Source organism: Grammomys surdaster, unplaced genomic scaffold, assembly GCF_004785775.1.
Source record: "Grammomys surdaster isolate TR1022 unplaced genomic scaffold, NIH_TR_1.0 174, whole genome shotgun sequence".
Lineage (NCBI taxonomy): Eukaryota > Metazoa > Chordata > Mammalia > Rodentia > Muridae > Grammomys > Grammomys surdaster.
The window spans coordinates 15,586,890-15,614,479 of NW_021604622.1; the positions used below are offsets into that span (position 1 = coordinate 15,586,890).

Sequence of the window (27,590 nt, forward strand, 5' to 3'; positions counted from 1 at the left end):
AAGGAAGGAAGGAAGGAAGGAAGGAAGGAAGGAAGGAAGGAAGGAAGGAAGGAAGAATATAAACAATTATGCATTTTCCTTGTGAAAAACTCCTTCTTCACTTTCTCTCCTGTGTCTGCTGAGCATGACGTCAGCATCAACCCGAGAGACACAAACTCTTCCCTCCATTGTGGTCTAGATGCACCATGTAGCTCATTCCAAGTTAATCCTAGTCAACCAGTTCCTTCTCCCGAGCTTATGTTGGCACTATTTTGCTAGAAAATTATATTTTTTCTTGTAATGTAGTTGAAAAGAAACCATGAAAACAAGAAAATGCAAATAGATATCTTTCCATGGTCTTAGTGAAGAGATTATAGTAATAAAAAAAATGAACCAGTGGGATAAAAGCAGGTGTCTAGCTAAAGGCATTTTAATCCCTGGATCCAACGTTTTTGCATTATTCTTGGCCCTCTATGGTGTGATTCTGTAAGGGGTGTTTCTCTTTAAGAGAGTGGAAGCTGCATTTGCAACAATTATTAACTAGATTAATCAATGGTGATGTTAGAATGCTTCATTCCAAAATAATATACATTTTCTAAGTGGCAACCTACTTAGATAAGTAGTAACCTGGGTATTAAGTATGAAATAACTGTGAGCCATTTTCTTGTAAATAGTAAACTTGATAGAAACAGATTTAAATAATAAAAAAACAACTAGAACAATCTAGCTCTGTGTCAAGAAACTGTTATTTTCTCTCTGTGACCAGAAGAAATTCCCATCAGTTTCCTTAGAACTGATCAATTATGCATGAAAATAATTATGGTATTGTTCCTAGGGTCTACTCTATGATGTCACTATCATATATGAATGACCAATTAAGACTATGCCAGAACACAAACTTGCTGTTTCTTTCCTTTAAGTTAAACTGTCACTTGTTCTAAGAATTGCCTTTTTTAAATCAAGAAAACATATATATATATATATATATATATATATATATATGTATATATATACATATATATGCATATATACATACATATATACATATATATGTATATGAGTGTGTGTGTGTGTGTATGTGTGTATGTGTATATATATGTGTATATGTATATCAGATTGATTCTATCTGCAGTTACAAGTGGTCCTGAACTACCAGAGTTTTTCACTGGGAAATAAACTCTGTTTCTCTGTGACTGCAGCAAATTCACTTAACTGCTGAGCCATATTTATAGCCCCTAACAACAGTCTCTGAAATTTTTTTTGCGTTGATAGGTTGCTATGTGTTTGAAAATAATATGGATGTTATTATCTCAAATTAATATTTTGGGCCTAAGCACTAACTGGACCATTTGTCATAGTTGGTATAACAACTGTGACACAGGATAACTGTTGATAACAAAATATATATAAACTCATCCCTGTACTTAAATATCCAGTACCTGACTGAATGTGAGTCACTCAACCAGAAGAATGAATATATATATATATATATATATATATATATATATATATATGAAGTTTATTAGTTTGGCTTCATAGTTTGGTCTGTGTAACGCAATAATGACTGTTTTCTTATTGGAGAATGTAAAATCAACGTAGACCATCAACCAATGAATTACCAGGGTGGCACAGAAAACGTAGATTGTTGAATAGTCCCCAGTCTTTAGCACATTTTGTAAGGACAAAGAATCTACTGCTGAGTGAAACAAGCAGCAGTAACAGCAATAAAAACAATGGCAATAGATGCAACAGAATGGATAAACACATTGGTAACAAATGAAAGGAAGTAGGCAATTAATCAGTTTTTTCCCTTGAAATTTGGGGTCTCATACAGAAGAAACTACGTACATTTTGGTTGATATTTCTTGGAGTTTTTCTAATAAATAGAATTTATCATAGGCATTTCCAGAGGTTAACATAATCTATAGAATCCCTTACATTTCTGCCCAGAAGATTGACTCATATATAGGTAGTACTAGATACTGTGAAATAGACAAATGGTATTAACCATCAAAGATGAGAACAAACTACAACTCATATTTCTAACTATGAAAAATGCAAAATATTAAAAAAAAGCTTATAGTAATCTTGTTTGTGTGGTTTTGAGGTCAGAGTTACTTCTCTGCCACTTAGCAATAGATGGTATGAGAATTTTTAATTAGCCAACAGCAGGGTAAAGAAGTTGTGAATCACTAACCACATCTATTAAATGATATTAGTACAGAAGTGTAGGAATGATATCATGTGAAATTAAACAGTGGAGATGTCACAACATCTTCATCCATTTGCATATGAGGAAAGAAGACCCTGGAATAAAGGCATAAGGCAGCTTTGGACTGGGGATTCGCACAGATTCCACCAGAAGAAGAATTTTCTCTATCATTTGAATTTGATCTTCTGCAATAAGAGAATACAAAGTTAACACATATTAGCAAGGCAGAAAAAACATTCTTATATATAAAGTTTGAGAATGCTATTAAGTCAGAGAAACCCTGAAGAACCTTCAAATTAACCCTTTTAAAATCGTCATACTAACTCACTACTAACTCAAAAACATATCCTGGGTAGATACATTAAAGAACTCAATAACTCTCCAACATCAAAATCTATACCTAATGAAATGAAAAACACACTTTTCTTACAATATTTTTAGGGTAGAAGTGGAAGAGAGGGAATCACTTTAATGAATATTAACAGACTTTGTGCATCCATAAAATTTTGTTACAGGATACTTTGTCTTCCAACCCACATAAGATATTTCTTTGTTCTGTTACCTATTGTTTGGCAATGTGTGTTGTGATCTATCTCCTGAACGTCATCATGAAATAATCTGCGTTGAAACATGTGGATAAACAACAAATTTTTACCTCGCGAAGAAATAAATAGAGAAATAACCAATGAGACCAAAATATAGTGAATGAAGAAGAGATGATTAATCTTGGCATTTGGAGTGTGGAAAGGGAATAATATTTTCTATAGAAGACACACAGTGGAATTTCCTTGTGAAACTTGAAAATGATAGTCCAAGCATCTTCTAACAATAGGCCACCCTATAAGAACTCTGCGCCAGCATCTTGCCCCAACAGTCTTGCAAGGGTCTAAGGTTTTGGAAAGGAAGCAGACAAATGGATTGTCACCTGTGATTGGGCTGAAGTAACAACTAAGATACAGTAGGAATCACATTTCATGTCCAACATAATACTTGTTATGGCAATCATATGCTTTATTGAACCAATGCTTACAGTGCATGTTACAGATTTCCACAATACCCACCTGCAACCCGTCTGCCAACACAGGAGAAAGTTATATTTCAAATGCTTGCTTTGCAGTTCCATACATAGTTACTACTTAAATTTCACCCAGAGCTTTTAAGATTAGTGAGAAAATCATCCCCCTGTTCTCTTTCCTTTTTTTAACTGGGTCAGTGACTTTGTACTGACACCCTCTACTCAAACACACACACAAGAGAAAGTTGACAGAAGGTTTTAAAGTTAACTCATGGATATTTGTTTCTTTAAACAACCACAACAACAGCAGCAGCAACAACAACAACAGCCCCTCTTCTTTCCTCTTAGCTCCTTTTCCCATTCAGGGACTCTCCAGCAGCTCTGAGAGGTTTCTACTGTTTGTTAGAAATTGCTGGAATTCTGTGATCATCTAGCCCAGCCAACCACAGTCTATCTAAATGTAGCTTGTATTTCTGTGGAAACACAGTATGCAGATGCAGTCATTGCTTCATCAATCCATTGCTGATTTTCACAGGAGCTTGGCTCTACATGAGGGCATGCTTTCTTCATATTGGAGAATGATTTGTGGGTGCAGTGGAGTAAGTCAGAGTGCAAAGGAACCTTGCCATAGCTCAAAGAGCTGTACTGGATAAGGAAGTACAGTGCATAATTTGTTTTAAGACTCACCTATCAGGCAACCCTTAAATTCATATCAAATTCCCCAGATGTTTATATTGAAAATGTGAGCCCAAAATAAGAATCAACATTTCCGGCAGAGCTGGAAGAGAGTAAATATAATGACTGTTTAAAAGGTTATATTCAGTAAATCATGTGAGACAGCAGTGTCAGTAAATAGCTCATCTGTGATTATTATTCAGCACTTCTTCACACCCTCTTCTTCCCTGCAGAGTAATGTGGAAAGATGAATTACAATGTCGGCTGGGTCACGCCTTCTGGTTCCTCTTTGCTAGACTGCAGCTAATAGGGTGTTGATATATTCCAAAGAATGTGTCACAACCTCATTATGTGCTACAAAAAAAATCACAAACTTTATTCTTTACTAAACACAGGAATAAATTTTACAGAAGGAAGAGATATATTAAGTACCGCCCCTTCCACCAGAATGAATTTCCAGAGTTGTAGAAAAGAATGATCTGTCTTCTTTGTTAATTTCTGGGAGATATTAAAAGTAAAAATTAATACAATTTTAAATAATCATCTGTATCTCTCTAAAATATCAGTCTTTTAAAGGACTAATTAGTTGCTTTGTAATTGAACTTTGAGATAGAATTATATACATATATATATATATATATATATATACATATACATATATATATATGTATATAAACATTGAAACATATAAATCTTTCTTCTACGCTCTTTTTCTTCTAGTCATTAGAGTTGAGATCTATTACTTACTAGACATTGTCCTAAATACTACAAAATTGGTAACAACCAACCAGTTGTCTGTCACCTCTATGTATCTTGACTCCTTGTATGATGTGGCCAGTTGTCTTAAGCTCCTACATTTGTAACTTCTTGACATGATGGACTGTAAACTCAAACTCAAAAAAATCAAAAGAAACTTCTGAGTTGGCCTTTCATAGCCATTGACCATATCTTTTACATGATTTCAGGCCCCTCTTCAGCAATGATTTATATCCTTTAAGGGAATATTACAAATGACGTATTTATGACTTGACCTTCAACTGTCCATCATTCTCAGCATTTTGTGAAGCTATGAATTGGGTTCCTACATTCGCATCTGTCTTCTGCTTAAAGAAGCTTCCATGATTGAGTCTGAGATCATTCTTTATCTATGGACATAAGCATAAATACGTAGAAAGTGATCGGGTGATATTTCTATTTAGCTAAAAATTAGTGATATGTATTTCCTTTCATCTTTTTTCCTTTTTACAACTTAATATTCTTATTATCTCTGGGTCTTCCTATGATAAAGAAGGTGTCTGTATCAAGGGAAGGTTTTCCTACCTGACATCCTGCATGAAACCCATGAATCTGTGGTCAGTAAAACTCAGTTTGCCAGTAGATGGGGAAAGCTATACAAATTGTATACAGGAGTGATATAAATATAAATGAAAACAATAATTAATCAAGTTATAATAAAAATGATAACTCATATGTATCAGAATTTTTGAGTGCCATGTGGGTTTTAAGTCTGTGCTCTGACTTTTAGAGAGGGAATATTATTATTGATTATATTCCAAACTGCCCTATTATTGTAATAGTCCAGTCTTACTTGCTGAAAACCATTCAACTCCCTGGTACTGTCTTTTTTTTTATTTTACTTTTTTCTTGTAAAAGTGTATTTATTTACGGTTAAAATTTCTGTAAATATTCTATAAACACACAATAGTTAAATTAGTATACAGTCATCCAAAATTAATTTTTGTAGTACAGTGTTAAATTATTAGATATTATATGTTGCAGTTGACTTCTCTAGCACCCTCTTTTCTACTCCATTTCCTTTTTTATTAGATATTTTATTTATTTACATTTCAGACGCCATCCCCTTTCTCCATTTCTCCTCCCTAGAAAATCCCTATGCCATCCCCGCTTCTGCTTTTTGCTTTTATACCATTTTAATTACATGCAAGTATTAAGGTCAGTTCTAGGATGAGGAACTAGAAATACAATAGATGTAAATAGTCGAGGAGCAAGCAAAACAATAAACATAAATAGTCAAAGAACAAGCAAGGCAATAAACAAAGCACCTGTGCCCAGAGCATTTCTCTACTTCTAATATCTTCTTGACATCAGTGTTTGAGTGGGTTACAGTATAAACCATGGATTCTTTCTTCTATAGCAGCCCCCAAACCTATCAGACGGCAGTTGCTTACTGCATGCCAATCCTGTCAATATTGTGCCAATGGGTATGTTTTGTCTAGCTGGTCATATTTTCTTCGCTGCTTTATGCAATTAAGAAAATCCTTACAAAGGCTTAAATGTCAAAATTTAGTCCCTAATTTTGTCTTTAGCAGTTGCAAAGTATAAAGTATTTTGTTGAGGTTCTTCATTCATTTTAAGTTTAGTTTTGTATATTGTAGGAAATGGGGATCTTGTTTTATTTATCTCCATGTAAATTTCCAGGTTCCTTAGCCCCAATAGTTAAAGATGTCTTTTTTTTCCTAATGTGTAGTGTTTATTTCTTTGGCAAAATCTGGTATGGTAGCTTTATGTTTGTGGACTTGTATTTGGGACTTCAAGTCTATTTCATTGCTTTATAAAAGTCAAGTGTATGCCTTTGTTTTATAAAAATTTCATTCTGGATTTCTTACTAAGGCTCTATAACAGATCTTGGAATTAGATATGGTGATTCTTCTCATGGTATTAATTTCGTTCCAGATTATTTTGGCCATTCTTGATCATTTGTGCCTATGTATGTATTTCAAGATTTTTTTCTCTATGTCTGTGTACACTGACCTGGAATCTCGTATTCTTTTAGGTAGAAAAACTATGTTTCTAGATAGTGCTTCTTCTGATCCATGAGTCTGTTGGGTCTTTTAATCATCTAATGTCTTCCTGGATTTCCTGGATTTCCTTCTTTAAAGTCCTAGAATATCTACTATTAAGGACCTTTTTTTCTTTTGTGCTTAATTCTTTTATCCTTAACTTTAGTTTATATGACTGTATTATGCGTGTGTGCTGGCACATACACAGGAACACACAGGAACAAACAAAAAATAGACACATACATACACACACACATACACAGAGAGGAAGGGCAGGGGGAGAGAAGCTGACTTATGAATGAGATATTTTTCATGTATTTTTTGCTGTATGTTTACCATTGATATTATTTGATATATATGAAGACTTATTTACTTATTCATTAAATTTTATTATTTGTTTGTTTGTTCATTGGTACCCTTTCCCTTTTTTGAAAGTATTTAAGAATACTAACCGGTCTGTGTGTGTGTGTGTGTGTGTGTGTGTGTGTGTGTGTGTGTGTGTGTAGGAAAAGAGAGAATGAGATACCTTCTTGTTTGTAGAAACCAGAACTGAACTAGTGAGGCTACAGAGATTCCCACACAGAGGTTTGGGTTGCAGGCAGTTATGGCATAGAGTAGGAATGACAGAATGGTAGGAAGCTTGGACCCTCCTTTCCTTGGGCTCCACTGAGTGCAGTGATAAGTCTGAAGGGAGTGCAGGAAATTAGATTCTGATGCTGCTTTATCTGTTCTGAGCAGGACAGGACAACTACGACAGTGTGGAAAAACAGAAAATACCTGTTATTATTAAAGTCTCAGTGATTATAGTGCAAGCAAACACATGATATATTTCTAAGAAAGCCCAATGATGATTTATGTCTGAAAAGCATCACAATAAGTACAAACTACTAGGGAGTTTTGGTGCCCCTGGCAAGTCAGAATTAGATGCTTGCAAAAGAGAATAAGGGAATAAGTGAATAATATGTTGCCCAGGGCTTCGGTGTTGCTGCTTTGACACACAGAGGGTTTGGTTATAATAAACCTGGAATTGACGGGGAGGATGTGAAGTTTGCTTTCTGGTAAAATCTGAACATTACTATGCTAATATGAGGCTGGGAAGTATTAATTGGTGATTTCTGAATATAAAAATTTCAAATCAAAGACACCAGAAATGTCCTGTAAAATCCAATTTAAAAGACTTTTCATAGAATTCAGAATTATTTTATTTAGTTATTTTTAAGAAAATAAGATAATAAAGAAAGAAAGGTTAAGAGAAAAGAAAAGGATATTTAAAAATAATGAATTTGATACCATTTACATGTCATTATATATTTGAAAATTTGTTATTAGGTATATGTGGCTATATAGAAATTATCAATCCTACACAGTTTTGGAAAAGAATAGAATACTATATTCTTTGTTCCTCAAGATCAGAGATGAAATGTTAATGCTATGAATTTATATGATTTCTATGTAGAAGACATCTTACTATTTAGTATCTTTTTTGCAGTATGGACAAATTCAAAGCATTTATTGAAAATATCACAATTTTTATCTTGTAATGAAAATATGCATTATATATTTCAATATGAACCTTAAGAAAGATTTAGAGATATCCTTCAAATGTATGAAAAACCATTTTATCTAAATTAAATAAAAATCACTTCAGTTCCTTTACTATACAGTATTTCCTAAGCAACTGCTATGTACAATTGATTCTGCACAGCAAAGCATCTTTAGAGAAGCTTGTGTGAAACCTTTTATTTGCAAAGTGCTGTGTATATGTGGTTTGTGATGGTCCACTATTGTCCCTAGGATTTCTCACCTTATTTAGGCATAGGATTTAAAGAAGCTGTAATTGGATAAAAACCCTGTTGTTTCCTGAAGGAAGTATTCAGTGTCAAAATGTCAAAAAACTCACTGTTTGGTGAAGTAATTGTTTGTTTAATGTCAAAATGCCCATTATTACTGTGTTAACTGGAGGTTATTTGGCATATCTTGGCCAGTTCTGCAATGGTAATATTGAAAAATCTTAAAAAGACTAAACTATATAATAAGCACATAATATTTAATGTGTATGGTGTTTTAAATAATAATGTCTTTTTAGACATTCTTCTGTTTGTGTAGATTTCTATACATAATCAATCACCACTGAGCACACCTTATAAAAGCACTTCATAGCTTAATACTTTTTAAAAGTATTAAAAGATTATGAAGTTTTGCTTCATTGGAAGAAATATGTCACTGGACAATGTGCCTTTCCAAAGGCCAAACCAAGCCCAGAGTTTCTGTGCCTACGGGTCAGGAAGTATTTCTCAGCTACTGCTCCAATGCTAGTTTGCGTGCTGCCATGTTTTCTGCCATGATAATTCTGGAGTAATCCTGTGAAATTTTAAGAAAGTCCTCAATTAAAAGCTTTCTGTTGTAACAGTGACGTGTTCATAGTCTCTCTTCACAGTACATTCTACCTAGCAATAGATAAGACAATATGATTTTCCCACCCTAATTAATACACATTGTAATGTTATTAATATCAGAGTCAATTGCTATTGTGAAGAGAGCTTTTTTCCAAAAATGTTTCAGATAACTTTTTTCCATTTGCCATACTAAATTGTGTTTATACTATATAGAAAATATGTTTATATGCTCAGAATGAATTGCCTCAATAGCCTTCAGAAACTCTTAAAGATTTTCAGTGAAACTCCATTGAATATTAAATTAACTTAAATTATGTATTTGTTCTGTCTCTCAGAAAGATCCCATTTATACAATTTCTCAAATACAATAAGCTTGATAATGTTATTATCAAGTATTATTTAATGTAACATTAGTTCAGCCAATGCAACCCTAGAAATAAGAAGTTGGTTTTTCTTATCTTTTACCAGCTTGCAATGTGTGGTGTCAAGCGCCTACTGTCTGAAACACTGTATTGGGTCATCTGACTATTGCAAAGACTGTAAGGTAAATCACATCCTAAAAAATAGGTGCCAAGAGGTTCTGTATTCTGAGAAAGCGTGAAATAAATGTTTATTTTTAAAGTGAGGAGAAAGTTGTTGAATCACAGGAGAGGAAAAAGAAATTCTAGTAAGAAAAATGATGGATCAATTTATGGTAGCAATGGAAGCTTTATTTAGATTTCAAACATAGGTAGACATATACACAAAATAAAGAGGAGAAAGACACAAAAGTGGAGCAGAGATTGAAGGAAAAAACCATCCAGTGACAGACGCAACATGGCATTCATCCTATGATCAGGCACCAAACCCTGACACTATTACTGATGCTACATTGTGATTGCAGACAGGAGCCTAGCATGGCTATCCTTTGAGAGGCTCTACCAGCAACTGACTGAGCCAGATGAAGATACATATAGCCAAGTACTGTACTGAGGTGTGGGACTCCTATGGAAGAGTTAATGGAAGAATTGAAGGGGCTGAAGGGGAAGAGATGGCAACCCTATAGCAAGAAAAACAGTATCAACTAACTGGGACCTCTCAGATCTCCCAGAGTCAACCAAAGAGCATATATGGGCTGGTCCGTGGACCCTGGCACATATGCAGCAGAAGACTGCCTTGTCTGGCCTCAGTGAAAAAGAATTAGAGAGTTGATACTCCAGTGAAAGGGGTATGCTAGGGAAGATGAGGTGGTAGTGGGTGGGCACATGGGGGAACTGGATGGGGAGTGAGTGAGGGGTTGGAAGTTGGGTTAGGAGAAGAAGAGTTGAGGGGTTGAGAGAGCACCCTCTCAGAGGCAAAGGAGAGGTGGTCAATATTTGGAATGTAAATAAAATGATTTTTTTTTGTTTTTGTTTTTTTCAAGACAGGGTTTCTCTGTGTAGCTCTGGCTGTCCTGGAACTCACTCTGTAGACCAGGCTAGCCTCGAACTCTCGAACTCAGAAATCCGCCTGCCTCTGCCTCCCAAGTGCTGGGATTAAAGGCGTGCACCACCACCGCCCAGCAAATAAAATGATTTTTAAAAAGAGTGTAGAGGTGAGATGTGTAGAGGATTCTTGTGGGTTGAGATTTCCTGAATGATTAGAAAATTGCAAACAATTTGCATCTGTGGGAGAACCTGTCTTTTCAATGGTGAGTTCCTTCTTCTTTCTCAGACCCAGTCATTCCTAAGTCTCAACGATCCATGTCAAGTCACAATTTTTTCAATGTTTTTAAACTCCTCTTCATGCACAACTTTTGTTGTGTTTCAAATTTCTCTAAATAGCACCACCAGTAACCACCATCTGTCTCATCTATCTCACGCCGAATGTGTTTCTGAATTTCTCAAGTGACATTCAACAGTACGAATTCCTTCTAAACTGTATCCATGGGTTAAGCCAACGTTTTGATTTATCCTGATGACTTAAGCAGTTACTGAATATTCAAGATAGAACTTTTACAACGTAAGGTCATGCCTGTCATTAACAAGGAGCGTGTCGATTTTATGATGACTATAATAAAAATATCACAACTATTATAACATTTCATGGTCTGGTAGAGACTCCGTTCTTTACATCTTTAATGTTATTTTTTTCATTCACTTAATACTGGTTTAAACACTAACAATTTCAGTCTTGTGGGAATTTTGATTTGCATCTTAAGTCAATTTTTTTTAATGTGGCCTTTTAATTACAGATATAATATGAACAAACGAGTTGAGAATTTTACTGTTTTCTTTTTTCCTTCTTCCCTAGCGTTATAACATTTATAAAGTTATGAAATTTAAACTTTGCAACAGAATTTTAAATGAATTTCATTAAGGAAGATAAAAAAACAAAAACATATGTGTATCACATACATTTAACACATAATGCAGTAGGGCACCAGTCTTTGAACAACCATGAGTTAAACAATGTCAAAATATTACCTACCAGGATTAGAGTTATTTTCTTACACATTTTTTTTCTTATCACGCACAGATACACATATACTCACTCTCTCTCTCTCTCTCTCTCTCTCTCTCTCTCTCTCTCTCTCACACACACACACAGACACACAGACACACAATGAAATGTGGATTAGTGTAGTGTACAGGTTAATGTTAAAATATACATTCTGCAGTGAAAGTTCTAGGTTAAAACCTTATCAGAAAAAATTAGTAAATAATTTTGTCAACAAACCAGCATTTGTTCAAACATAAATTGCATAGCAATTTGTCATAAACTGAGTAATCAAGTTTGCACTGTCTGTAGCAAGTACTGTCATAAAACCTAACTGGGAAAAATGAAAAGGCCTTAATTCTCAGAATGTGATATGAATTATTGTGAGACGATCCTCAGGTGTTATGTAAGTATATAGAAAGAAATGTGCAATCAAATTGTCGAGTGGAAGAAAATTATTTTACCTATTTTATGAATGCGCAATGTATGAAGATACTTGTCTCCATTTAGAAAAGAGTTTATCTTAACATATGCAGAAGGGCCTAGGGAAATAGTTTAATGGGTAAGAAGAATTTCTGCATAAGCATGGGAACCAAAGTTCAAATCCTAGCACCCGCTTGAGTACCTGTGTATGCCTGCATGTAATTGCTAGGATACGGTTGCAAATGGAGACAAGAGGATCACATGGATTTCCTGCCAGTTTAACTCTTTAACTGTTTTTTTTTTGAAGGTAGAGGTGTTTCTTTATATATATATATATATATATATATATATATATATATATATATACACATATATATATGATACATTAATTCATTACATTTGAGGACACAATGCAAAAAAAAAATAAACTTTCGACTACTCCATCTGACATTGTTGTTCATATTTATGATGGCATTTTTAAAGTGTGTGTGAGGATTGTTTTTTCTAATAATAAAGGGGGAGACTTAGGGCTGTTGGGCTGATATATATTTGGTGGGGGGGGGTTACCTTCTCACCTCACCCATACACCACTAGGGTGAAGAGGGAGAAGTGAAGGAAAATCAGGGCCCACATCAAAGTTTCATAATCTTGAATGGAAAGAGAAAGGAGTAAGAGCAGAGGAGGGGAAGAAAATACAAATCCTATAATGTATACAACAGGGTGGGATGGCATAGGGATGGGACAGACTTGAAGCTGAGGTGTGGGGTGGGCCGCTGAGGGTGTGGAGCAGAGGAATTGTTCTACATTTCTTTCTCTCTTTGATGCTGTTTCCATAGTTGGAAGGTTGAGAAGCCCTCTCAGAAGATGGGAAAGGAGAAGAGGGTCAGGGCTCCAATTGGCCCCCCAGCTGTAGCTGTGTAGGCAATTTTGTTGGTTTGGGGTTTCTGCAGAATGGAGCTGCTCTGGCTACGTTGCCCGATGCCCGTCTGGCCACCCTGCTGCAGGTGATGCTGAAGGATCTGAGACTGTGGTTGCTGATGTGGGATGAGAATATGCATAAAGGGGACAGGTGGGTAGGCAGCAGCTTTGTCTGGATTGATGGGCCCTCCACTTCCTAGGACTGAAGGCAAGTTGAAGGAGGCTGTAGAAGTACCAGAATGAGACCCTTATTTCTCAAAGGACTTCTGGGTTTTAGAGTACACAGAACCCGAGATATCTGGCACGCCCGTGTTACTGGAGGTGACTGATACACCAGTGTTGTATCCATGAGACTCATATCCACTTGGCTGTTGGAAAGGGGTGGCCGAGGCATTGACACTGACATTCACACCATGTTGCTTCGAAAAAGCAAGGAGCATAGCAGGCCCATACTGGAAAGAGCTGGAGAGGCCCAGGTCCTTTGTGTAGTATGGCAGGCTGGTGTAATTATAGCCAGGAGGCAGCGCTGGGTTCACGAATATCTGCTTCGTGGTGTGGTGAGCCTGCATCTGGTTTTGTTGGTGTTGGGCCAAGGTTGTGGCTGAGGCTGGGGAGGAGGCATCCCCATGGCTGAAGTTGGTGATGTCGCCAGAGAAAGGGTTGCTGACCAGGCTACCATCCCTCCCAGTTAAGTGGAGTGGTGGGTGTGGAAAACGGGATACCATAGTAATCCAGTGGAAATCTTGTCTGGAGCATCTGTAAATCATCATAACCATATACTTGTGGCAGGTAGGCGTGTAACAGCCCCGGAGCCATAATATATGGTTTAGGCAACAATGGCAGGACTCCAGGAAGAAGATTGGGAGGAGCTTTTCCTGAAGTTGTAGCAACTGAACTTCGAGTGGAGGGTGTGATAGTAGAGTTGCTGCCCAGGCTAAGGCCTAGACTACTGCCACTATTCAGACTGGAGGAGACACTGGCCACTGGGGAAGGTGCAGAGACAGCGCTGGATGTGGTAGAGAAAGTCAGGGAGGAAGAATGTAGATTCACCTCACTCTCACACTTGTATGCAAAAGAGTGGATGGATGTCGAAGTATGCCCAGAAGATGTTGATGAAGAAAGGGTATTCTGCTGGGGAAATAATGGACTGCTATGTTGTGAGGTGGTGGTATTTGGAATCTCCTCAGTATGGCTCAAACCATTTAAGGAGGATGAATACTGATTGGTTGTCCTCAGGAAGGAAGCTGCAGGTGCTGTTTCATTCACCACTGATGTAACTCTTATCGTGAGAAAATAAGGTGCATTTAGTACTCAAGATCACCTCCCACAAACATGTCCCCCACTCAAATAATTGCATCTGGACAATCCTTCCATTTATGACCACTTCTTAGGTGACTGTAGTCTGTACCTAGTAGAAGAAGCTATGTATTATCATTCTAACCATTATGATCATGATTGTGTACAGTTACATCGGAAGGTCTGCATAAAAAGATACAAAATAAACAGTTAGAAAACCCATTTTTTCCCTTTCAGGATTCCAAATCATTTTAAGAATTGCAAGTGGGGTGGAGCACAGTGTTTAGGCTGGTCTGTGTATATTCTGTGGCTGAGATTAAAGAAGAATCACACAACACCATAAACAAGTAAAATTTGAATAGTCTTGTCTATAACAGGAGTTATTTTTTTTAATTAATCATTCCATTCCTTTACATCTCAAGTGATCCCACTTCCCAGTTATCCCCTCCACCAACCACCATCTCATGGTAACCCACTTCCCAGTTAACCCTCCACCAACCTCCTGATTGTACATCTGCCCTTCCCTCTCCCCTTTGCCTGAACCATTGTTCTCCCCAACCCACCCACACTCTCTTGCCCCACCACTCCAGCATCCCCCCAAATCCTTGACCTCATGCACTGTTATTTGTAAGAATTTTTTTCCACTAGCTACTTTTACACTGCCAAATTGGTGACACAGTCAGTGGTTTAGTAGGATGCTTTCTGAATGATACGATTATGCTCTCTGCACTCATGAAGTGGAAATGAGGAGCAGAGGGCCAGCTGAACTTTCCCACGTTATTTATTCTGAAGTGTCTAATGGCAGCATCTCAGTTCCACCTTCAGGAAGGCAGTGAGGCATGGCTGTTTCCCTATTGACTATGCATGAAGCTGGTGGGGAATTCCTGATGCTCTTACACACTGCAGGATTCTTGATCAAAGGGATTGTCTGTAGAATTGACCCTTTATTATGAACTTAGTGACAGGACTCTATAGATGCATTAGGAATGTAGGCATGCAGAGGTATGCTTTCATTGTCTACTCACCAGCAGGGCTGGCTTCTTAGCTTCCATTGTTACCTTCCCATATAAACTGTAGTACCTACCCTGACTTCATTTGTAGTTTTTATACAAATTAATCTTCAAATAAAATATGTCAGAAAATCTAGAAATTTATTATTTAAAATATGTCAGGAAATCTAGAAATCTAGTGGGAACAAAGAGAAGGGCACACTCTGTCTCTCTCAGAACATATTTGGGAGCCGAAAGTAATCAGGCAAATCTCTGACTTCCTTCAAGCACTAAGGGAGCAAAGAACACTCCCAATAAGTCCAGATATTAATGTAAAAATAAATAAAAAATGTAACATAAGATGAAATGTAAAAGGTAAAAGGTTAGAAGTAAAACCAAAATCAACAACCTTGGTGTTAGAGATAGCTCCAGAATCATTGAAGGCAGCGAAATACATTCAAACAACATGTTCTAATGTTTAAATGTACCTTCTTCACTCTCTCTTTGATCTAATAGTGTCTGGATTCTAGTGTGCATTTTACGTTGAGATGTGCTTTACACTGATTGAGAACAGGTGGTACATAAACACCTCAAGGCATATTACCCTCAATTGTCTCCATACATGGACATAAAACAGAGCTTCCACCACAAGCATTCCTAGTTTCTTGATGTGATAATTAAAGGGCACTTTGATTTATTCTTCAATGCTGTGATTTTTATTTTATTTCTTGATGAAGAATGTAAAGATGCCTCAGTGAATACAATACCTGCTGTGTAAGTATAAGGACCTGAGTCAGGTCACCAGTACTTACATAAAAGCAATGTATGCTGTTAACATGTCTGTTGCACCAAGGCTGGACACAGGAAGATCCCTCAAATTCTGTGGCTCACAAGACTAGTAGAGATGACTAATTACATATTCAGTAAGGGGTTCTGCTCTCCAAAATGTAAGGTACAGAGCAATAGAGGAAGATACCTAAGCTGAATTCTGATTTTCATGTGCATGAATAGAAAACTTACATACACACTCACACACATGTGCATACTCACACACATGAGCACCTTCAAGCACTGACATTCACACATATGCACACAGAACTTTAATCCATGATTAAAATTAACAAAAATCATAGAAAAATCTGTTTTCTTAATTTGCCCAAGGAGTTATTCCATTATCATATATTATTCAGAAGTTCATTGCTTTAAACTCTAGTGAACATCAATAGTCAGTACCAAAACAAATGATACAATGAATTCTCAATGTCACATTTGCTTATTTGCACTCATGTTATGGAACATATCTACATAGCACAACAATGATGACAATCCCTGTAGCAGGGTGACTCTACATGTTTTTATGATCAATGTGATAGTACTAAAATGCTTAACTTTAAGAATTTGATACCCGGTTCTGAAGATATCTGTATTCCCCCTGAACACCCACACTCCAGTGTCATTCCCTTCCTCACATCCTGCCTTTCTGTGTTTATAACCCCTGTGTGAATTAATTACGATTTGAGAACAAATTAAAAAAAAAGAATAAAAAAGAATTTGAGTATCTTCAAAATTTTTAGTTTATGGTATTATGCTGAAAATTCAGTGGCTTTTGAAAGGTACCACCAAGTTTTGTCCTGCTTGTATTGGTAATTCCCAGATCTTATTGAACCACAGCTAAGATTTAATAATTACAGTAAGCAGTCTTCATAAAAATCCACTGATGCTTAAAATTTTACAGTTAACCCAAAAGGTAATGATGGAACTTTTTCTAAGTCATATGGAGTTCAGTGAAAGTGAGATGACCACTAGTGGATGCTAATATTTAAAAAATAAAGAATTATAAAAAGTCTGCAGAGGTTATTACCAAGGGTAACTGGGATGGAACACAGTATAGGGAGAATGATCTAGATTTTTGCCTAGAGTAAGGAACTGCTTTGTACAGTTGTAGTGGTTGAACATGGTTTAATTATTAGATCTTGGGACATAAATCCTTCATTTTATTACAGTTTCAGAGGTTGTATATAATCAGTGTGTACTTACTGGTCAAGAAGGTTTTATCGGGGGGAAAAAAACAAAAATGAGTAACAAACTTGCTATTCCACAATCTAAGTCAACATTATATAGACTTTAGAAATCAGAACACAGATAGCTTTGATGTCTGTCAACGATTTCCATTATATTTCAAAAGACTTGTAATTGTAAAAGAATTCATATTGACACAAACTTCCGTAAGTATAAATACCATACATTTGTGCAAAGTTAAACATTTTACTATATAAGTTGCATTCATGTAAAGAATTTGTACTGTTTTAAAGTACAATGGAGAAAGGAAGACTAGCATATGTTTCTTTCTTTTTAATCTTATTCACCAGTGTTCCAAGTTAAAAGAAATCACATAACTAAGAAACCTAAGAAATGTCAAAAATGACAGTATTTTATTTTGCTTTGTTTTGGTTTTCTTTGTTTGTTTGTTTTATCATTGACACATGGCAATCATTATCCATACCACCATATCTACTGGATTCTCTAAACTTTAGAGACTAAGGGAAATGTCACATTCTAGGAAAGATAAAATAACACCACCTCCAAAAAAAAAAAAACCCAAACAAACAAAACAAATGAACAAAACACAATAAAGCTCATTAGCACAGCAAATAACAATGTCACTCAGCTCCCAAAGCATCTGTTAGTCAACTTAGAAGCTGTGTGTCAATCCCCAATCTGTAATTATTGAACAAATTTAAGCATCATCACTTACATCATTTCAACTTTTTCACATCATTGATTCCACAAAAAGAAGAATCTCATGATTGTCCTTACCCTTTACTAGAAGTGGTAAGAATTTCAAGGGGAATTTTATCTGAAGTCCAAGAATCTATCAATACTGAACTAAAAATGCAATGTTTCACATCTGCCTAACATAACTTCCTCAGGAGACTTGGGGCATTTCCAACAAAATGCAGACTTGTACACAGTAGTTAAAATTAGATGCGACTCTTTACTAACTTTTAAAGTTTTTTCTCATTATTCTTATTCCCTTTCCTGTCTACTTTCCTTCCTTCTTAAAGTTTGTATTTAATCCAGCCACCTACTCCAACCTGTGTTCCCAAATAATTAATAAGATGAATTTGTCAAGGAAGGTTAAGTAAAAATAGAAACTCTAACCATGGAGTATTGATTTGCTCGAAGAAAGCTTTTGTTGTTTCCCTTTGAGAGTAATTCAGCTACTTTTACCTTAGCCACATTTGATGACTATATCAAAATATTGACCTATGCTGTTTAGTTTGCTGACAAGCATTTAAAAGTATTTATTGTGAAAAGAAACAACAGAATAGGAGACAATGCATTAATTGTGTTTACTTCGTTTCTCACATCAATAAAGTGCAACCCTGTTTCTTATTGTTTCCCTGTTGAAAGAGAGAGGCTGTGTTTTAGAATGGAGAGAAGAACGAATTTTGGGTTAAAATGCAGGAATTCTGTATCTTCTCATTATTATAGTACAGATTAAGGGATGTAGTTCATTTAACAGTGTGTGTTGATATATAAAATAAAATGTAAAAAAAAATGTTGAGCTTTATAGCTCAACAATTCTGAGACTATCAAATCATCACATGAATATTTCTTTATTTAATATTCCCCAAATAGGCAAGATTTAAAATTTCCTTGTTTGTAGATTGACTTAGGGATGGATGAAGTGTAATGGACTATATTGTTACATATTCAATATATCTTTTCTAGACACAAGATAGCCTAATTTTATTTTTATGAAATATTACAATAATCCCAAAATAATAAGATCTTATATTTCATAGACAAATATGACCTACAATTATTTGATACTTGCATGTTCAATATTTCATAAATATATGAAATTTATCAGATTATAGAGCATGTAGATGTTTCTTTCAGAAAACTGTACAAGGAAAATAGACTAAGTAATATCTAAATTTATCATACATAATAATTATGATTATCTACATAATATTTTATCAAACCATTATGGTGTTTGGATATATTCAATGAAAATAAGATTAGATATACCAAATATAAGAAGAAGTGTTGTAAACTTGTTTGATTATTTCTAAAATGCTTCAAATTTTAATCTTTATTATTTTTGAGATGTGGTTGTTACATTTTCTCCCAAGGCCTATATTTTGTTGTTTTAAAGTTTATTTTTGAAATATAATTGATAGAAATATAATGACATCGCTGTCTTAATCTTTTGTCACTTGAGCCTCTACCAAACACCCTCCATTTATTCTTCTCTATGATTCTTCAACTGCACATGTTCTTTTTCTTTGATTATTATTGTTGTAAACACAAACATATGCGTAAGTATATATGTCTTTCTCTACTATGTATATATGTTATATCTTCATCTGTAGGGATACACTGTCATCTCTGAGAGGCATCTAAAGGCTATATCTGAGCTCTATTTTGTTTTTAGAATTTATTAAAATATTGTGACCAACTGTTCAAAAGAAAGTCTTTCATACATTGTACTGGAAGTTTTGTTAGTCTGTTGTTATATTGTGAATCCAAGTGGCTTAACTTCCTTTAATATTACTTTAATTTGTGTGTGTGTGTCTGTGTGTGTGTGTGTGTGTCTGTGTGTGTGTGTGTGTGTGTGTGTATGTATGTGTATGTATGTGTGTTATATGTGTGTGTGCATATATATGCTGTATCTGTGGATACATTTTTATCTTTCTATCATCTATCTATTTATCTATCTCTATCATCTATTCTTTTATATATAATCTCTCTCTCCCTATCTATCTATCTATCTATCTATCTATCTATCTTACACACACACACACACACACACACACACACATACACACACACACATGCATACACATACATACATACACACATACACATAAAAGAAAATCTTCTGTTGAATCTACTTATGTTCCTTGTTTGTATATGGATTTAGGGTTGACAATTCTACATCTGAAAACCAGTAACAGAACTCTTCCGAGAGAGATGAATTATCCTTCTTGCAACAGTAATTAGCTACCTATATTTCTAGATTTAGAAATATGAATCCCATGAAAAAATTCTCCTTGCATATGAACATGCTGATTTATAGCAACATTGTTCTGATCTTGCTCATGTAGTCATTTCTAGGAGAGATTATTTTACTTCTGGCTATTCTGCTTCTGGCTATTCTGGCTTTTTCAATCTTTTCAACTTTCTTCTATAAAGAAGCTTCCTTAGCCATAGAAGCAGAAACTATGGTGTGACTGCTCCATAATCTACACATGCAGCTGATGATTCAGGAAAGAACCTAAGGATTTAAACAAAGTGTTCTCAGTAGAAAAAACAAATAATGCTATGGGACACCTAAAAATTGTTCATTATCTCTGGCAATTAGAGAAAGGCACATCGTTTCTTTTTGACATTTCATCTCACACCAGCTAGATTGGCAAAAATCAAGAAAACCACCGACGTTAAATACTGACAACATACTAGACAAAGAGAGATTCTTATTTCCTATTGATGGAAATAAATCTGATACAGCCACACCAGAAATTAATACGGAGAACTCTCAAAAATACCAAAAGTAAATTTATCATATGAGCCACATCTTGGCATATGTGTATAATGCATGGGATCCCACTCAATAGATTCCTGATCCTAATACTGCCTATTCATAATATCCTGGAAATAGAAGCAATCTAAACGCCATTCAACAAATGAATTGATGAGTAAAGTGTATACCTACATAATGGAATTCAGCTATAAAGAATAATGAAATTTTCTAATAAATGGATGATCTAGAAGAGAATATATTGAGTGAAGTAACAAGGATCACAAAAGACAAACAAGCACTGCAAGTTCTCTGTCAGAGAGTTTCACATTCTCATGCAGTTAAACAAAAATCACTTTTATATTTATCCTCATTTACAAATGCATGGCAAGTGGCATTTTACAGTTTACATATATCCTTGCTCCAGGGAATGCTTGCTTAGTCACTCAACCTGTAGAAACATGTCTTAGTGAATGTAAGACATCTCCAGAGGATGCTAATTTGATAAGAGAAGAAAATTTGTGATTATTCTATTCTTTTTCTTTGAGAGCAGAACTCAGAATAGTAAAGACACATGAGAAAAATGCCGGTAAAACTATTTCTTAACTAAAATAACTGACAGTAATTCTTCAGTTCATAGTCTAAATTTCTCTTCAATTATTACCTAATAAAAAGTCAAATAGTTGACTTTTACATTCATTACACCAAAGAGATGGTCAAGAGTTTAGTTTAAAGTAGTCATTGAAAAATTCATCAATAAGGTTCTGATAAATACTGTATAGGAAAATATGGGAAGTTAGAGATCCATGAATATGTATGAAAGAGATCTTAATAACTGAAATACACCAAGCATGTGAGACCTGAAAAAGAAATATACATCGGAGGCTGGATATGTCTTTTAGATGTTAAGAAAACGTTTCTGCTTTTCCATTCAAACCTCGGATTTGTTTCCATTTGGTTACTGCAGCTGTAATTTCAGCTTGCAGGGCTTTGACACCTTATGGCCCCTATAGGTACCCATATACCCAACATGCACACACATGTACACAAACACACAAAACACACATGTGTGCACACATGTGTGAGAGAAACAGAGAGACAGAAACAGAGAGACACACAGAGAGACAGACAGAGATAGAGACAGAAACAGAGAGAGAGAGACAGAGAGAGACAGAGGCACAGAGAGAATAATAAAAGATGTAGAGATAGATGGACAGAGATTTTTAAGAAAGAAAATAAAAATTGTGTATCAGACAGACTTCTAGCATTGTATTTACTTTGTAAAAAGAAAAATAATAGTACATAGTTATAGATTACTCTTCAGAGAATTGATGCATTCAACTATAAATCATTTCATTTTTTTCTTTCAGTATTTGTTGTATTACAGAAAGGATCTTTGTATTTGTCTTCAGTTAGTCAAATATAGTTGTAAACGGAAGTGTCCTAGACTACAAATGAAATATTATACAATTCTGTAGACAATAAGTGTCAGGTACCAGGTTGAGTCACTTACATGCTAAGAATAAACAGCTTTGGTCATTGATGTCCACACAAAGTGTTTTCAGTTAAGGAAGCCATTATGCATCATTTATATTGGAAAACACTAGCACTGGTGTTGCCTTTATAGATGTGGCTACTTAAATATCAAGCAGAAAGAGCAGAGAAAAAGAAAGCAAAACTACATTTTATGGTGTCTGGAATTCAATAAAATCTGGAGGATATATTTCTCTGGGTTTGCTAAGCAGTAAATGTATTGATGCCTAGGGAATCTTTCTTACTGAGGTCAGACACATGAATGTGTACATGGGGAAAAAAGGTTTATTTCAATATTTTTTTTTCAAAACAGCTAACAGTTTAGCTTCAAAACATTTTATACATGATATTTTTCTAAGCCTAAATTCCGTAAAGGCAATACTGGGTTCTCTCCAACTACAATTCTGCTGTAACCAGTAGTGATCTGTAAGGAAATGTGCTGAGAGACATTCAGAAGCCTCATGATCTTAATTGTAATGGACCCCAGCAGTTAAACAAGCCCCAGATCTCTTCTCATGGAACTCTTCTATACTGTTACTATTTTTAAGTTTTTACTTTTGGATAATTTATTTATTTACATTTCAAACGTTATCCCCCTTCTCGGTTTCCCCTCTGAAACACCCCTATCCCCTCTTCCCTTGCTTCAATAAGGGTGCTCCCCTACCCACCTACTCTCTCCCCACTACCCTAGCATTTTCTAAGCTGGGGTATCCACCCTTTACAGGACCAAGGGCTTTCCCTCCCATTGATTCCAAATATGGATGGGGAGAACCCCCAAGGCTCCACTACAAATAAAGAGCCACCAGCAATTCAATACGTCATTTTTCATCCTTTATTGAAAATAGATTTCTTTTTTACAATATATTCTGATTATAGTCTCCCTCCTTCTATGCCTTCCCATTCCTCTGTAGTCCTTTCAGCTTGAATGAATACCTTTTTTCTTTCCTTATGTAATAACGACATCTAATAAAATGAAATATCATAAAAAGCAAACAAGACAGAATAAGACAAAAACTAACAGAAAAAAATCCAAAGAATAAACACACAAAAATAACATATAGACAAAAAGACATACATGTTTACACACAAAGGAATCTCATGAAAATCACAAAACCTGACGATTTAATATATACAAAGTGCTCCTGATGGACCTGAAAGGGAAGAAGGAGGAGGAAGAGGGAGTATAAAGGGGAGAGGAAAGGGAAGGGGAAGGACAAGGGAAAGACAAAGGAGAAGTAAAAGGAGAAAAAGGAGGAGGAGGACAAAGAAGAAGGAAGAAGGGAGAAGAAAGAAGAAGGTGGCACTGACCAAACATTATGAGACAGAAAGTTTACAAAGGTGTCATTGAGTTCATGAATTGCTGGGCATGGGACATAATCTTAAAATAAATTTCTTTACTCCCTTATAGAAGAGAGTCTAATTTTTCACTTACAAATAACTCTCAGTTGGAGATAGCTTCTGAGTCAGTGACTGGAGCACATGTCTACTTCTGCTTTGAGCTCCAGGATCTACCCCATATGGTAGAGATGTGTGTAGGCTTTGGAAATTATACTATGGTCTCTGTGAGTTTATGTGGATTTTAGTCCACTATTTAGAGATCCTCATTTTCTTGCTATGCTCCTTCCCTTGTGGCTCTCACACTCCTTTTACCTTCTCTTTCTCAGAGTTCCCAGAGCCTGTGGGGAGAAATTTGATAAAGACATTCCATTAAAGGCTGCATGTTCCAGAAACTCTCAGTGTATTTTCTGTCTCTAGTCATTTGTATTTTTTTCCCCTGATAGGATGTAGAAGGAAGCTTCTCTCGTGGTGGCTGAACAAAATGGCATTTGATATATTACTATAGCAGAATTTCATAAGGAGTTTTATGACTTCTCATAAAGGGGGAATATATCTTAAATTCAGGAGTTCCCTGAGAAGATACCCGATACAAGTGATCAACTCTAAACACCTATACATATGAGGAGCATTAAATGGACCTTCCAGTGACACGCAGAGACACAGACTCTCTCTCTCTCTCTCTCTCTCTCTCTCTCTTCCTCTCAATGTGTGTGTGTGTGTGTGTGTGTGTGTATGTGCGTGTGTGTGTATTACAAAAATAAGGGGGATCATTCTTTGAGAGAGGAGTGAACATGAGTGAATTTTGAGAATAGACAGAGTGGGGAGGAAAGAAACGCAACCATTCACCTATAAATTCTCTAAAATAAATTAAATGAAAAATAAAACACAAATGTGGCTGAAGTTTATGGATTAATAATCAAAAGGATTGACTAGGCTCCATTTTGAATATTATTACAACCCTATAAACAAGCTGAAAAACAAATCTTTACTAAGTGTTGAGTAAAGGCGTAGCAGTATGTTTCCAGTGAGAAAGCCTGACTGTGCATATAATAATGGCTATGAACCCTTTAAAGTACAATTGAAGCTTCTATTAAGATATTTAATTTGAATTATCACCAGCGAAGCACCAGGAAATGAAGAATATTGATGCTGATCTGATTTTGGTACCTGGGCACTCCTATGAACAAGACTGTAAACTTAGGCATATACATGGAGAGATAAAATCTAGGACACATGAAACTTCTAAATTCATGGAGGAGGAAAGAACCCTCCAAGGAAGACTAATTGATTATCAGAGAAGCAAGTAGGAGCCAACGGTAGTAAATGATGTTGAGAAAGCCATTAAAGGAGACAAATTAAAGAAAGAGATTTGTATCAAGAAATTAAATGCCATCAAGGAAACAGGCAAACATAAGGAATGTCACTCTTTCTTGGGAGAAGAGTTTAGTTTAGCAGAATCAGAATTAGAAAACTAAAGAAAAAGGTTTCTTGACCTAAAATTGTCCAAGGGTAATCCAAGGCTCAAAGAAGACTAATATTCCAATTAAAGTAAGTTCTGATGGAAGCACACAGTGATAATGTAGCTGAGTGTGGTGAAAATCCAATTCTTCCAGGGGCGGTGGAGATACAGGAAAGAGAACTGGAGTTCAGCCTGAATCCAAAAAGCAAACCAGATCAAGTAGAAGCATAATGCTGTAGAATTAATTTTTCTCATTATCCTTAATGAAACTCATTGTTTGTTTTCCAGCAAGGCACTCAGATGATTACCACCCTGAAATTAAGTAGCAAAGCATTGTGGGTTAAAAAATAAAAAGATTTCCTAGAAGATCTTTGGAGATCTTGTTTGGAATACATTTTAAATGAAAAATCAATGATGTTAGGGTGCAAATTATCTTGCTATTAACAGTGCACATAGGTGTTCTTGTTACCTTAGAGATTTTTGAGTAGTTATATGTGAAAAAATGTATGTCTAAAAGGTCTGCCTACAGTAATATTGAAGTTAACATGGTAAATTTGAGTTGTCATTGTTTTTTGACACATATTAGAGACTTTATCCTTTCATTTTTAAGCTGAAGAAGCATTAGAATAATTTTTCTGAAATTTTACTTTGCATGAGTTATTAGGCTCAGGCATTTTCAAATGGATTAATTTATAATGGACATCTTGGATGTGTTGAGTGTTTGTACCTCCATCACAGAACTAATGTGACCAAGGCTAAGGTTTCAATACTTGCCAAAATTTTGTCAATTGTGAGAAATGGAAAGTCTCAAGTTCTAAATAGCACTTGGCATAGGACTAATGGGTATAAATCATCACAGAGGCTAGAAAATGAGAATTGTTAAGATTTAATCAAGAACGTTTATTTCTTTTATGTAGCTTCTTGTGTATATTTCTCCAATCCTGTGTTCCCAAAGTGGTGAAAGAATTTTATCAGCTTCTGCCATCCCCAAGGTCGTACTCTTAATAAAGGAGCCTTTCCTAGCAGGTCCCAGCCAGCTTCCTCATGTTTTATTAATGGGAAATATTATACAGACACAAGTCCTAAACAATCAGTGTTAGCCAGGAAAAGGACAAGTGGAGTTATGTTAATTTATACTTGAGTAGATTGATTCACCAGATTCAATATGGAGAAGATGTAATGGAGATATTAATGTATGAATTCACACACGAGCAGTATACCATATTAGGTAAAGTTCAATTTGAGGATATAAATTTATCTGTGAAAAATTACATTATCACTTCAGTAAAGCCTTGGGGTATAAATTTGTCTATGAAATTTACATTATTATTTTAGTAATGATTGAAAGATCACAAATGTATTTAATTAAAGGATTATAGGATTCAAAATTTGACTCTGGTTCATACACACACATATTCTTAATTGTACATACATATTAAAATAATAATTTAGATATTCATAACTGAACAGAGTGAAGAATAAATAATATATGAATGACAGATGAATACCAAGAATGCCACATTTGACATTTGCCATGACTAAATAATCAACCAAAAATCATGTTACATATATTTGTAGTTATTAAATGAACTCTAAATTATCACATAGTTTAATTCATGGCAATTTCTCTAAATGTGGTTGAATTAAAAGTAATTGCCACTCTCTATTAAGAATATGATGCCATGATGGAAAGAAATACAAAGTTCTTTGGATTCTGAGAATTGCTGAGTATATGTGATTCGAATTCACACATTTCATCATAATTTCTGTTGAGTTTTTTGAGAGTATCTGTGAACATACTTTCAGGTGGTGTAAAAGAGGCAATGTTGTACCATCACCGTAAATTGGAATTCAGTGTGCTCTTGCGGGAAGCATTTCCATTTGCATTGGTATTCATGGAAAAAAAAAAAAGAGTTCTTGGCATAAAGACATGAGATGGAGTGCTCATAAAAATGGATTCACTTATCCATCAATGTAATCTTGGATCAAGAGGTGTAAATATGTATAGTCTAAAATATTTAGTTCAAATGTAGCAAGAAGTTTTACAACATTAAAGTGCTTCTGTGTCCTTCAAGTAAATAAAGAATTATGCAATATTGTCACACCGTTAATGGTGCTGAGGATTCTGGAGCCAGGATGAGTTTTGTCAGGGTGAGAGGCAAAGAAAAGAAAAACTGATAGCTCGTGTTTTAACGCATGTATTATGAAAAGATAAGAGAGACAAATTGAGACCTTCTCCCTAAAGGTAGTGTTGAGAAAAAGTAATTTACTCCATTTCACATGTTTATTTCCATATCAGTTTTTTAAGATAGTTTAGATCAATAATTAAGAATGTACTCAGAGCCATAGCAGGTGGGTTTCTGAGTTCAAGGCCAGCCTGTTTTACATAGTAAGTTTCAGGTCAGCCAGACTATCATGGCGAGACACTTTCTCAACAAGCAAGCAAACAAACAAGAAAGAAAGAAAGAAAGAAAGAAAGGAAGGAAGAAAGAAAGAAAGAAAGAAAGAAAGAAAGAAAGAAAGAAAGAAAGAAAGAAAGAAAGATGTACTCAGGCATCTTGTCAGATTA

General features: G+C 35.3%; 1 protein-coding gene and 1 pseudogene across 2 annotated transcripts in view; one reads left to right on the plus strand and one right to left on the minus strand.

Moving 5' to 3' along the window:
* Cdh12 (cadherin 12) overlaps positions 1-27,590 on the plus strand; it is a 273,111-nt gene that overhangs the window by 143,052 nt on the left and 102,469 nt on the right. The gene's annotated exons all lie outside the window — the stretch shown is intronic.
* On the minus strand, positions 12,535-14,718 carry LOC114621284 (annotated as a pseudogene).